Here is a 15,669-nt window from a genome sequence, read left to right on the forward strand (position 1 = left end):
GAGCATCAGTGGATAGGAGGGCCTAAAGCAATAAAATCCTGGTCTAAGCGGCTAAACCAAGCTGTCCCTATCCATGTGCTTGTGGCGTGTAGGTGTCAAGTGAAAACTTGAGACTAAGCGGTTAAAGTCAAGGTCCAAAGCAAAAACAAAGAGTGTGCTTAAGAACCCTGGACACCTCTAATTGGGGACTTTAGCAAAGCTGAGTCACAATCTGAAAAGGTTCACCCAATTATGTGTCTGTGGCATTTATGTATCCGGTGGTAATACTGGAAAACAAAGTGCTTAGGGCCACGGCCAAGACTCATAAGGAAGCTATGTTCAAGAATCATCATAATGAACTAGGAGAATCAATAACACTATCTGAACTCTGAGTTCCTATAGATGCCAATCATTCTGAACCTCAATGGATAAAGTGAGATGCCAAAACTATTCAAGAGGCAAAAAGCTATAAGTCCCGCTCATATGATTGAAGCTATGTTTCATTGATAGTTTGGAATTTATAGTATATTCTCTTCCTTTTATCCTATTTGATTTTCAGTTGCTTGGGGACAAGCAACAATTTAAGTTTGGTGTTGTGATGAGCGGATAATTTATACGCTTTTTGGCATTGTTTTTAGTATGTTTTTAGTAGGATCTAGTTACTTTTAGGGATGTTTTCATTAGTTTTTGAGTTAAATTCACATTTCTGGACTTTACTATGAGTTTGTGTGTTTTTCTGTGATTTCAGGTATTTTCTGGCTGAAATTGAGGGACTTGAGCAGAAATCAGATTCAGAGGTTGAAAAAGGACTGCTGATGCTGTTGGATTCTGACCTCCCTGCACTCAAAGTGGATTTTCTGGAGCTACAGAACTCGAAATGGCGCGCTTCCAATTGCGTTGGAAAGTAGACATCCAGGGCTTTCCAGAAATATATAATAGTCCATACTTTGGCCAAGAATTGACGACGTAAACTGGCGTTCAACGCCAGCCTTCTGCCCAAATCTGGCGTCCAGCGCCAGAAAAGGATCCAAAACCAGAGTTGAACGCCCAAACTGGCACAGAAACTGGCGTTCAACTCCACAAATGGCCTCTGCACGTGCTACACTTAAGGTCAGCCCAAACACACACCAAGTGGGCCCCGGAAGTGGATTTATACATCAAATACTTACTCATGTAAACCCTAGTAGCTAGTTTATTATAAATAGGACCTATTACTATTGTATTAGGCATCTTTTGATCAGCCTTTGATCTATTGATCACGTAAAAGGGGGCTGGCCATCTCGGCCATGCCTGGACCTTCACTTATGTATTTTCAACGGTAGAGTTTCTACACTCCATAGATTAAGGTGTGGAGCTCTGCTGTTCCTCAAAGATTAATGCAAAGTACTACTGTTTTCTATTCAATTCTTCTTATCTCTCTTCTAAGATATCCATTCACACCCAAGAACGTGATGAAGGTGATGATTATGTGTGACGCTCATCATCCTTCTCCCTTATGAACGCGTGCCTGACAAACACTTCTGTTCTACATGAACTAAGCTAGAATGAGTATCTCTTAGATCTCCTAACCAGAATCTTCGTGGCGTAAGCTAGAATGATGGCGGCATTCAAGAGAATCCGGAAGGTCTAAACATTGTCTGTGGTATTCCGAGTAGGATTCAATGATTGAATGACTGTGACGAGCTCCTAACTCGCGATTGCAGGACGTTAGTGACAGACGCAAAAGGATACTAAATCCTATTCCAGCATGATCGAGAACCGACAGATGAATAGCCGTGCCGTGACAGGGTGCGTGAGCATATTATTCACTGAGAGGATAAGATGAAGCCATTGGCAAGGGTGATGCCTCCAGACGATTAGCCGTGCCGTGACAGGGCATTGGATCATTTTCCCGTGAGATGACCGAAAGTAGCCGTTGACAGTGGTGATGTATCACATAAAGCTAGCCATGGAAAGGAGTAAGACTGATTGGATGAAGATAGCAGGAAAGCAGAGGTTCAGAGGAACGAAAAGCATCTCCATTCGCTTATCTGAAATTCCTACCAATGAATTACATAAGTACCTCTATCCCTTTTATTGTTTATTTTAATCTAATAAAATATCATGTTTAAATCCGCCTGACTGAGATTTGCAAGGTGACCATAGCTTGCTTCATACCAACAATCTCCGTGGGATTCGACCCTTACTCACGTAAGGTATTACTTGGACGACCCAGTGCACTTGCTGGTTAGTTGTATCGAAGTTGTGACAATTATGAATTAAGCTCAAAGCACCAAGCTTTGGAGCCATTACCAGGGATTGTTTGAGCCTGGACATCAAGTAATAAAACTCACGGGAGTGAGGTCGATCCCACAGGGATTGAAGGATTGAGCAATTTTAGTTTAGTGGTTGATTTAGTCAAGCGAATCAAGAGTTGATTTGAGTGGTTTGTATTCGACAGAAGCTAAATTGCATGAAATTAAAAGGGAGAGCAACAATTGCAGTAAATTAAAGAGCAGAGAAGGTAAATGTACTGAATCTTAAAGAGCAAGAAATTAAATGGCAGAAACTTAGAACGCAAGAAATGTAAATTGCAGAATCTTAAAGTGCAAGAAATGTAAATGGCTTGAATTGTAAAGGGAATTGGGAAGTGGATTTGCAGAATTTAAACAAGGAAAAGTAAATTGCATTAATCAGACAAGTAGAAGGTGACTTGAATTGAACCGGATCTAAAACGGAAATGTAAATGAACTTGAAAAGCTTTAAACAGAGAATTTAAAATACAAACTCCAGATCTCAGGACCCAAGAGACTAGATAACCGAGTCTAGATCTCAATGCCTTCTTAGATCCAAATGTAGAATTCAATTGCAAGAAATAGAGAAAAGTAAATAGCAGAATGAGTAGAAGAAGAGACAATGAACAGAAATTTAAATTCAATTATGCAGTAAAGAAAACAGAGAGATCTCAGGATGAGATTGAAACAGAATTCCTTCAATTCTCCAACCCAAGATCCAAGACAAATGTAATTGAAATTGAAAACAAGAAAACTAAGAGGAAGAGAATTCAATTCTCCTACTCTGAAACTCAGAAACTCTAAACAACTCAAAACCAAAAACTCTCCAAAAACTACTCAGCAAAACTAAAAAGGAAAGCTCCCTTAAAACTTAAATCCTAAGCTATTTATACACTTTCTTCAAATGGTCTTCAAGCCTTGAATTGGGCCTTTGCTCTTGATGGAATTGGGTTGATAAAAGCCTCTGTTGATTGCTCTTGGAGTTGGAGAGAAATCCATTGTGAACCGGGCCAAGAATCATAAAAGCTTGAGTAAAAGTTTGAGGTAAACTTTTACTCAAACTTTTTATACCAGCTGGCCTCATTTGCTGCTACCAACGTTTGGGCTAAAGTTTGAGGTCAAACTTTAGGCCAAACGTTGATCCCCTTGTGTATATGTGTGGCGCCAACGTTTGCCAAAAAGCTTGAGGCAAACGTTGGCGCAAGCTTTTCTCCTCCAGGGTGTGCAAGTGTGGCGCCAACGTTTGCCAAAAAGCTTGAGGCAAACGTTGGCGCAAGCTTTTCTCCTCCAGGGTGTATTCACTCTTCCAAAAGCTTGAGCTAAAGTTTGAGGCAAGCTTTTGCTCAAGCTTTTTGTTCTCTCTTGCTCCTTGCCCTTTCTTCTTTCTTCAACCTTCTTCAAAGCTCTTTTCACCTTTGGGCACGCTTGTGGCTTCTTTTGGAATGTTTCTTATGCCACACTTTTCTTCTTTTCTTCTTTCTTCACCTACAAGTAATCAAAACAACCAATCAAAGTATCACTAAATTCACAAGGTTTATAAATCAATTAATTATCAATTAAATTTAGCTTAAACCTCATGATTTTGCATCAAATAAATGGTGGTTGTTTGATTCAAAGAAGTCATACATTTTCATTCCAAATTACTTACTTAGAATGCAAGAAAGTGTATAAAACCTAATAAAAACAAAGAAAAAGGCTAGTGAAACTAGGCTAAGATGACTTGTCATCATATATATATATATATATATATATATATATATATATATATATATATATATATATATCTTGTTAATTTAATTATTACCTTGTGTATCCTAGAGCTATCTACAAGGTTTTATATATATTATGTCTTGTTCTGTTCTTACCTACGCATTTAGTTATCGTGTGTGAACGCTTTGCGTTTTGTAATTCCGCTTTATGCGACTTTGAGCTTTACTCCTTCATCGGGCTTCTAGTTATACAAATTCTTGGATATATATATATATTGTATATTATAAGCTTTAGAATTGTCGTGGCACTTTGTTATCTTTTGCTTTACAACTAGAGGTAAGGCTTAGGGTAACGGGCTGTTACATACAGCACTCTAGGGAAAGATTGGCGTGTTATTGCAACATATGAATGAGTGAGGTCAGATGCACGTGTATGAGAATAGAATGTTTTGGGGTCCCTTGCGAACATATAATTGCAGTGCTTGTTCTTAACAATGTTCATGAGATCCGAAGGTGTCTGATATTGCCGAGATGGACCAAGGATGCAAAAGTGGGGGCGGTTGGTGCACGGAATTGAACTCTGCACAACTGAACCGGCAAGTGCACCGGGTCGTCCAAGTAATACCTCAGGTGAGTGAGGGTCGAATCCCACGAGGAATGTCGGATTGAGCAAGCAATGGCTACCTTGTAAATCTTAGTCAGGCGATTAGAAAAGATGGTTGTTTGTTTGAAAGCATAAACTAAATCGTAAGGAACAAAAATACCAGATTGATGTGAAAACAGTGATAAAGATTTAGTTAAGGCTTCGGAGATGCTATTTCTTTCCGGATTAACTTTTCTTACTGTCTACTTAAATAATGAATGATTCATTCAATGGCAGCCGTAAGTGACTAACTTATGTCCTCTCATCAAGTTAATCTCTTCTAAGCCACAGCAGTCCACCAGATATGAGTAGCTCATGTCCTCTCATCAAGTTGACTCATGGTTTCTTACTATAGCAGAAGATGAAGCTCTAAGCAATCCACTCCCCTTCGCGATCCTACTCAAAACACCACAGACAAGGTCGGATCTTCCAGATCAGAGAGTGCTGCTTCTCTGACTCTAGCCTTAGCGCCACAGAGACCTCAATAACCCATGGTCAACGGGATTTCATGTCACATATCCAAAGTTTCCCAAGCACGCTCTTGGAATCCACGATGCATTCTCTAGCTTTAGTTCAATACTATCCGGGTCTGGACTCACACGGAACCCATGTAGAACAACGATGAATGTCACGGTTTACCCTCTAATTCATTGAGATTAAAGAACGAGAATGTATAAGAGAATAGAATCAGACATATTAAAATAGAAACAGTAATATTATTAATCCATGAGAATCAGCAGAGCTCTTAACCCTAACTTAGGAGGTTTAGTTGCTCATAGCATACAGAAAATAGTAGTAAAAGGTTAGAATAAGCCAAATATAAGGCAGAAGATCCTAAACATGGGTGATCTTCTCCTTTAAATACTAATCTAATAACTAGAGATTACAGAAATAAGATAAACTGGACTCTTAGTGCAAAAATCCACTTCTTGGGCCCACTTAGTGAGTGTTTGTATTGAGCTTGGGAAGACTCCACGTGCTGGGACTCCTTTTGGGGTGTTGGACGCCAGGCTTGCTCTTTTTTGGGCGTTTGGTAGCACGAATCCCCACACCTTCGTACTGTTGTACCAGCAAGTGCACTCGGTCATCCAAGTAATACCTGAGCGAGTCAGGGTCTATCCCACGAGAATTGTGGTTTGAAGCAAGCTATGGTTATCTTGCAGGTCTTACTCAGGCAGATCAGAAGGTTGTTGATTTTATGTCAAATATGGAGTTGTATTATGATTAAAACCATTAATAGGAATAGGGTTAAGGATTGGAATTGCTTTGCCTTTCTGAATTGACTCTGGTATTACTGTCTTTTTTGCTTGTAAATAATCTCTTCTATGGCAGGCTGTATGTGATTAACACCATGGGCCGTGGTCATTGATCTCCTCTACTACAGATTGAATGCCATTGGCCGTGGTCATCCAATCTGACAAAGGGTGAAGCGCTTAGCAGTTCATTCTCGTGGCGATCTTACTCAAAATGCCACAAACAAGGTCGAATCTTCCGGATCAGAGGATGCTGTTTCTTAGGATTCTAGCCTATACCACGAAGACCCTAATCTCCCTAGAAATTGGCTGAATTGGTGTCTCGAGAAGTCCCCAACAAAGTCGTGGATTAACCGTCTGAGAGATGTATAAACATAGCTATTAGCATGTGCTTTCCAGTCACGTATTCACACGAACCCAAGTAGACGCGGGTGTTTTTCAGGCACGTTGGTCTTAATGTGATGAATAGATCTTATTGTCACTGACAATCCTATCCACCACGATGAAGATCAGATATACATCTTAGAAATAAATCAAACACAGATCGAAGAAGAAACAGTAATACTTTTATTAATTCATAGGACTCAGCAGGGCTCCTCCCCTCAACCTAGGAGGTTTAGAAAGTCATACTGATGTAAAAAAAGTGTAAAATATGTATGATGGTCAAAGGAATCGAAGAAGGTCTGAATTACATAAACATAATCACTTAAATACTAAACAGATAACTAGTAAGGGTAAAACAATCTTTCTAGTGCTAAAATCCACTTTTGGGGACCACCTGGTGAGTGTTTGGGCTGAGCTTTGATGAGATCCACATGCTATCAGGTCTCTAGGGCGTGGAAAACCAGTTAGGGGGTCCTCTCTGGGTGTTTGGACATTGGTCTCTGCTCTTTGGGCACTGGATGCCTGGAAGGGGGCAAGAAGCTGGCGTTGGATGCCAGTTTTGGGACTTTTAATCCGAAGCAAAGTATGGACTATTATATATTGCTGGAAAGCTCTGAAAGTCAGATTTCTATAACCATTGAGAGCACTCCATTTGAAATTTTTGAGCTCCAGAAAAGATCTTTCGAATGCGAGGAGGTTAGATCCAGACAGCATCTATAGTGCTTTCTCTGTCTTTGAATCAGGCTTCTACTCCAGCTCCTCAATTTCAGCCAGAAATTACTTGAAATTGCACAAAAATACAAAAACTTATAGTAGAATCCAAAAATGTAAATTTAACACTAAAACCTATAAAAAATAAACAAAAACTAAATAAAAGATACTAAAAACTATATGAAAATGATACCAAAAAGCATATAAAATATCTGCTCATCAGCGTCCAAACGCAATCTTGGTCCTCTTGGGGCATCCAAACGCCAGGCAGAGGGTCAGATGGGCGTTCAATGCCCATTCTGGGCCTTCATTTCCAAAGATAAATATAGACTATTATACATTTCTAAAAGGCCTTGGATATTAGCTTTCCAATGCCGTTGAGAGCGCATCTTTTGGACCTCTTTAGCTCCAGATATCCTCGTTTGAATGCACGGAGGTCAGAATTTGACAGCATCTACAGTTCTTTCTTTGTCTCTGAATCAGACTTTTCCAAAACTTGCCAGAATCACCCAAAAATCACTTGAAAACATAGGAAAAACACAAAAACTCAAAGTAGCATCCAAAAAGTGATTTTTGCACTAAAACTTGATAAAACTTAACGAAACATAACTAAAAATCTAAAAATAATGCCAAAAAAATATAAAATATCCGCTCATCAGAACACCAATATTAAACTGTTGCTTGTCCCCAAGCAACCAAAAATAAAGTAGAATTAAAAAGAAGAGAAGGAGACAATAAATCTCAGAGTTTTCAATGAAGCTTAGCTCCAATTGATGAGAGGGGCTAGTAGCTATATACTTCTGAATAGTTTTGGCATCTCACTCTCCTTTGAAGCTCAGAAGTATTGACATCTTTAGGAATTCAAAATCTGGATGATATTATTGATTTTCTTAGTTCAGCTTTTCTTGATTCTTGAATACAGCTTCTTTTTGAGCCTGGCCGTGACTCTAAGCGCTTTGTTTTCTAGTATTACCACCGGATAAATAAATGCCACAGGCACTTAACTGGGTGAACCCAATTGGATTGTAATTCAGCTTTGCTAGAATCCCCAGACAGTGGTACCCAGAGTTCTTAGGCACACTCTTTTGCTTTTGGGATCACAACTTTAACTGCTCAGTTTCAAGCTTTTCACTTGACATCTTCACACCACAAGCATTTAGTTAGGGGAAGCAGCTCATTTGACGTTTTTAGGCCAAGATTTTGTTTCTTTAGACCTTCCTAACCATTGATGCTCAAAGCCTTGGATCCTTGTTCTTGCCTTTTGGTTTTAAGAGCTTTTGGCTTTTTCTCTGCTTTTTTTCCCTTTCTTTCCGCTGCTTTTTCTTGCTTCAAGAATCAAATTTTTGGATTTTTCAGATCACCAATAATACTTATCCTCTTTCATCATTCGTTCAAGAGCTAACACACTTTTTTCTAACATCAAATATGCACTGTTAATTCATGCATTTAGAAAGTAAAGCAAGGCCACCACATCAAATAATTGGACTATTCTTATTATATAACTCGAAATTATGTATTTCACTTTTCTCTTTTTTAAATAATTTTTTTAAGCATGGTGAGAGATATATAGAATATTTCATAGTTTAAGACAAAACAAAAAGATGATCATGGACTAAAAATAGGAAATAGACAATGTAATACAATGGAAAATAGAAAAATGACATAAGCAAGGGGGTAATAGAACGTAACCACCTTAGTGACGGCGGCTACTGCTTCCTCTAGTGGATCCAATAGAGTGTTTAAGCTCCTGTATGTCTCGCCCTTGTCTTATTTGTTCTTCCCTCAAGGCTCTTTGATATTTTCTTATTTCATGAAGGATGGTGGACTCCTCTTGGTGTTCCAACCTTAGTTGATCCACGTTGGAGCTCAGTTTTCCCAGAGAGGTGTTCAGTTGGTCCCAATAGTTTTGGGGAGGAAAATATATCCCTTGAGGCATCTCAGGGATTTCTTGTTGAGGCGGCTGCACATGCTCTTGTTGTGGTGTGTGTGCAGGCTGTCTAATATGCTCCATCCTTCTTTTTGTGATGGGCTTGTCCTCTTCTATGGGAGTGTCTTCTTCTATGACAATTCCAGCTGAATTGCATAGGTGATAAATGAGATGTGGGAATGCCAGCCTCGCTTGCGTGGAGGGCTTTTCTGCCACCTTGTACAGCTCTTGAGGTATCACCTCGTGTACCTCCACCTCATTCCCAAGCATAATGCAGTGAATCATTATTGCTCGATCTATGGTAACCTCAGAACGGTTACTTATTGGGATGATAGAGCGTTGGATAAATTCCAACCATCCTCTTGCCATGGGCTTGAGGTCAAGCCTACCTAGTTTTCATGGCCTGCCTTGTGCATCCCTCCTCCATTGTGCTCCTTCCACACAAATGTCTGCAAGCACTTGGTCCAACCTTTGGTCGGTATTGACCCTTCTAATGTAAGAGTGTGGGTCTCCCGACATTTGTGGTAATTTGAGCGCCACTCTTACATTCTCCAGACTGAAATCCAAGAGTCTCTCTCGGACCATGGTGCGCCAATTCTTGGGGCTTGGGTTCACACTTGTGTCATGCCTTTTAGTGACCCATGCATTGGCGTAGAACTCTTGCACCATTAGTAATCCAACTTCCAAGATAGGATTGGTTAGGACTTCCTAATCTCTTTTCCAGATTTCTTGTTCGATCTCTGGGTACTCATTCTTTTTGAGCCTAAAGGGAACTTCGGGAATCACCCTTTTCTTTGCCACTACTTCATAGAAATGTTCTTGATGAGCCTTGGTGAGGAATCTCTTTATTTCCCAAGGTTAGGAGGCGGAAGCAATGGCTTTTCCTTTCCTCTTTCTAGAGGACTCTCCGACTTTGGGTGCCATACTTAGGAATGGTAGAAGTCAAAAAGCAAAGCTTTTGCAACACCAAACTTAATAACTTTGCTCATCCTCGAGCAAATATGAACAAAAGGGAAGAAGAGAGTAGAAGAAGAAGAGAATAGTGGAGATAGAGAGAGAGAGGGTTTCGGCCAAGTGGGGGTTATTGTGTTTGAGGTATGTGATTGAAGTTTGTACGATGGGTTATTTATAAGGGTGGGTTAGGGTTGGGTTTCGGTCATGAGGGGGAAAATGGGTGGCAAAAGTTTGAATTTAAAGTGGGTGGGGGTTGGTGGGAGTTATGACGGGTTTAGGGAAGTGTGTGTGTTAGAAAGAAGGGGGGGGGGGAAGTGGGGTATGAGTTTCAAGGTATAGAAAGGAGAGAGAGAGTGTGGGGTAGGTGGAGATTCTGTAGGACCCACAAGTCCTGAGAGGCTAGGGAATTCGAATTCCCTGTCCCCTTGCTCCCTGGTTGGCATTCAACACTAGCTTCTGCTCCCCACGGGGCGTTTGAAAGTCCAGGGACTCCCTTCTTGGCATTCAATGCTAGGTCTTTGCTCCCTGTAGGGCGTTAAATGCCCAGAATGGTCCTATTCTGGCGTTCAACACTGGCTACTGCTCCCTTATGAGCGTTTGAACGCCCATCCCTTTCCTTGTCTGGCGTTCAATGCCAGCAAAGGGGTCTTCCCAGGGTATTCTGGTTCCATCTTTGAATGTCTCTGTCTCTGTCCTAAGGATTGTACATGATCACAAACATTAGAAAGTAAAGGAAACAACTATGAAAATAAACTAATAAAACTCAAATGAAAACAAACTAAAATAAATAAAAACAGAAATACTTTACTCATGGTTGGGTTGCCTCCTAACAAGCGCTTCTTTACCGTCACTAGCTTGGCGGACAGCTCATTTACGGAAAATGATAGAGGCTCAGAATTTCACCTCTTACAATGAACTTCTTTCCTGTGCTCTCATGGATGGGTGATGAATCCATATTTGATGGTAATTTTTGGTTGGAATTGAGTGGATTTCATCATGCAAACCTACATTTATTTCCTTTAATAGCATGCTTTTGAGTTTTCCTCCTAAGTTGTGCTTGATTATGAAAACATTATCTTTTGAGCTTAATTTAATCAATTTTTATTCCATTTGCATTCCATTCGATACCATGATGTTTTTGGTGAGTAGTTTCAGATGTAATAGGTAGGAATGGCTTGGTAATAATGGAAGAGAAGCATGTAAGAAGGAGGAAATATGAAGAAAACAAAGGAGAAAAGCTTTGCAAAGTGTGCGTGCGCAAAACCTCCTGTGCGTACGCACAACCTGAGATTCGGCCAAGTGTACGTATGCACACACCTGTGCGTATGCACAGGTACCAGTGCGTGCCTTCATTTAAAAGTCACGTAGATCGTGTTTGGAAGGCTTTGGAGGCCTAAATCTGATGGCCTAGAGCTCTTATGGAGGGGGCAACACTTGAGGAAACATAGCATATCATTAGGAGTAGTGCTAGATAGTTTTAGGAGGCTTTAGGTTTAGTTTTCTCTAAGTTTTCTCTCAATTCTCTTAGGGTTTTCATTAGGGTTTATATTCCAAGTGCTATTTCTATTTTTGATCTTGGATTTTTGCTTGCCTCCATTGTAAGTATTTTTTAATTGCTCTCTGTTATTGCTATAATTTTGATACTCTTTCTTGTAGTTAAAGACATATTGTTAATATATATACTTTTTGCCATTTTGATTTCTTGTTGATGAATTTGATGATTGATGATTATTATATGCTTAGTTGAGTTACTATTGTTGTCCATAGTTTCAAGCATTTTCTCAATTTTGTCATGTTTTATGTTTATGTCCACCAAGTGTTTGTGGAAATGCCAATTTTGATTATGAGGTAAATTTCCACCTCTTGGCTTGGGAAAAATGAGCATATGGGGTACTAGAGTTGTAGTGTCCAACATTTAGTGATAATTCTTGGATTGTTAATTGTTGTTGTTTCCACTAACACTAGCTTTTTCCTAAGGTAATTAGTAAGTGAGCTAGGATTTGTGGATTAAGAACAATTATGCTCACTTGACCTATCCTTCGATGTTAAAGGTTAACTAAGTGAGATTAATCCATCATAATTGTCATAGTTGTGGTTACAACAAGGAAAGGATCCCCTAGCTCATCCCAAGCCAAGATGTCATTTATGCTTTGAATCATATACACACACATCAATCACTTTTACATCTTACTTGTTCATATTACATAGCTAGTTCTTTAATTCCTTTATTAGTTTATTAATTGTAATTTTGAGTGTTCTTTTGTTCCTTTAATTGTTCATTTATATTGAAAACCCCTTGATTATCACAACCGAAATTGTGTACTATTGGTCACTAGCTCCTTGGGAAGACGACCCGGGATTCTACTCCCAGTTTAAGTTAGTTTTAAATTGTGACATCTCTAATCTAAACTTTGGTTGTGAGTCGCCTTGTCGGTTGGGACTATACATGCAACGTGAAATCTCATCTCTCCTCCTTTGTGAGAGAGAGAATTTCCTAACCGACGATCTGGCTTCCACCAAAGTTTTTGGCGCCATTGCCGGAGAATTGCAAATGTGTGCCTTATTATTGGTTATTGTGAATATGTTTGCCTTTTGCTTCTTTGTTAGTTGTTGCGAGTTTTAGGAGTTTGTTTTCATTATTTTTTATTAGCTTTTGATTTTATTTTGTCTTTTCTCCATGAATTCTCACCCCTTTGGCTATGAGTGTGGTTACAACTATATTGTAGGAAATGAAAACTACAATGAAGGCTTTCATCAAGGATGGGATAATCAAAGGTGGGAGGAGCCTCAAGCACATGATCAACCATCTTGGCAATAACCTCCTCCAACGTACTATGAGCAAGAGCCATTCCAAGATGCATACCAATCCGATGGCTATGGTGGACCTCCTTGTGATTACCAACAACTACCACCATATGCCTATGAACCCCCTCCTCAATATAGCCCTCAACCACCATACTCACAAGCCCTCTATCACTAAACACCTCCATATGATCCTAACCCATATCGACTATACCAACTACCTTATGAGCCATATGAACCATACATAAAACCACCCCAATTCCAATAAAATTACTCCCAAGAACTACCACCTCAATATATACCATCTCCATATCCTTATCAAGATGAACCACCTTCTTATTATGAGCCCTTGCTCCCAACCAATGAACCCTCCTATCCACCCCAAGCCCCAATAGATGACTCTCTCACTTCATTACTTCATGAGCAATGTGAAGCTCAAAGAAGGACACTAGAATTCACGGCTACCTTGACCGAGTTAGTAAATATTCTAGCCTCGTAATGCTTGGACACTCACAGTACTCCCATTACCGCATGTGGAGAACCTAATGAGGAGCGTAGCATGAAGGGGAGATTAGAAACTCCGGTGAAAAATGAGGAATGTGACTTTGTATTGGAACAATTGGAGGAAGTCATAATTGTTGAAGAGGAAGAAGTGGTTGAAGATTTAGGAGATGCTGAACCTCCATGGAAATCTAGAGTTGTAGAGTACCCCTCCAAGAAGCTTGAAATTGATGTTGAGGGGGATAGTGCACAACCTCCAAGGCATGTTTCCTATGAAGAATTGGACGGAATAGATCAAAAGGCAAGTTCCCTTGATGAATCAAGTCCTCCTAGTGATGAATTTGCACCCGCAAGTGAACTCCTTGAGTTTGAAGAACCTTCTCCCGATGAACTTGAAAGCAACGTTGAGGTAGATTTATCTCAACCTCTGGTTTATAAATTGAGTCACGGAGAAGGGTTGGGGGAACTTTGTGAGAAAATGATTGAAATCGAAGCATTGTGTCAAGAGGTGGAAGTCCTTCGAAAAGGATAGGCGGGAATGAAATTTTTTTTGTCAATATCATTGGAGACTTTTATACCTAGGTCACCATCTACTCCTTCATTTTAGTGGGTAAAACTTATCTCTCTTAGCTTTATTGTCCCACTTGAATATGGTATGCTTGAAACGGATGACCAACTTAGGAGGCTTTGTGGAATGAAGCATAAGAGAAGGATGTTTAGTGGTTGGAGTTGCAAATCAAGGCTCATCAAAGTTAAGACTTCAAGAATTAGATGCAAGGGTTGGTATAGCTCCCCATTGATTGGGTCTATGAGGATGTCTTGGTGTTCATATGAGAATTCTATGTGTTTGACACACGGAGGGAATTATAATGATCAACTTGAAGACGGGTGTAGAAACAAAGTTTGGGATCCTGGCATATGTGATGAGGATCAATTTCGGAAGCTTAGAGCTTGGGGAGAACTTCTCCAAGGTTTGGTGCACTTGAATGGAAACTCTAACTATCATTTGAAGCCCAAACATTGGTGGAAGTTTGAGAAAGCACAAGCCTCCTTGATTAGAGCTCTCCATAAGTCCAGATTAAGGACAATAAATAAAAGTGCTAGGTGGGAGATACCCTACCATGGTATGATCTTCCTTATCTACAGTTTTCTATTACTTACTTTCATAATCTTTAATTGATTTTCTTGCATTCGCTTCGATTGTTTTGTGTTATAATTGCTTTTGTTGATTTTGCTTTAATAAGGAAAAAAAAGGGGCAGCTCACGCGTACGCGTGCCTAACGCGCACACGTCGTATGCTAGTGTTGTAATGCTACTGCTTCCTCGTACAAAAAATAAAGAACTGTGCTAGAACCGCGCGGGTGGGGTGCTAGGCGCACAACCCAACCCACGCGTGCGCATCGTTGACGCGTACGCATCCCTTTATTATTTGGCCACCAAGCGTGAGTGTGACCGACGCGCGCGCATCGTCTTTTAATGCTACTTCTGGTACTAAAAACAGAGAGTTGTGATGGAACTATGCAGGTTTCGTGTGTCCAGCACGAATAGTTATCACGCGTACACGTGACCGACACATACGCGTCAGCTTCTGCTTTTTTACTTCCCACGCGTATGCGTCGCATCCCTGTCTCTTCTTTCTTGATTTCTTTCCTACTTCTTCTTCTTTCTTTCTTCCTTTCTTCTTCTTCCCTCCTCCCATTTCTTTTCTTCCCTTTCTATCTCCCCCTTCTCCCTCTTTTCAAAGTTTCACTTCTCTTTTTTCTCATCTTTAATTCTCTTTTACTTATTGCATTTGCATACTCTCATACATTGCATTTTAACTTTGCTTTTGTAACTTGTTCTTATTTTCCTTCTTAAGTTTACTATTGGTGTTGAATTTTCCTACACAAATGTTGATGATTCTTGAATAATTTTGGTGCTTCTTGGCTTGTTTGATATTTAGTTAACATGCCCTTTACTTATATTATTTTCTCACTTACATGTTGTAGCTACCATGTAGTGGAGAACCCCATTCTTATTTGGCATTAGCCCCCACCTATATTCTATTTGCTTTATTTTTGGGCTTAATCTTCCGTCTTTTCTCCCCTTTCAGGCTGACCACCAAGAAGGGAAAGGAAAAGCTTTTAAATGGGGCGACAAACAAGTTTATCTGCACAATCTTTTGAATGAGCTCATCAGTTGTAGCAACCCACCCTAATCCACCATGCTCATCTTTGCATGCACTGAGAACGGTGCAATCTTTAAGTGTGGGGAGGTCAAGGACCGACTTCTGTGGGTAACCACTTCTTTTTTCTCAACACCAATTCTTAATCTTCTTTGTTAGTTAGTTGTTGCATTACATGATAGATTGTATTATAGTTAGAGTTTGTGCATATTTTACCATTACTCAGTTAAAGTGATGATTTCCTTTCCAAGAAACTATTTTAGGGCATTTCACTAATTTGAATTAAAAATTTTTTTGTTGAGCTTGCTTGAAGAAATTTTTTTTGGAACATGGTTTTAGAGCTCAAACACACAAGCTTAGTGAGATTTT

This window comes from Arachis hypogaea, chromosome 11 (genome assembly GCF_003086295.3).
Source record: "Arachis hypogaea cultivar Tifrunner chromosome 11, arahy.Tifrunner.gnm2.J5K5, whole genome shotgun sequence".
Lineage (NCBI taxonomy): Eukaryota > Viridiplantae > Streptophyta > Magnoliopsida > Fabales > Fabaceae > Arachis > Arachis hypogaea.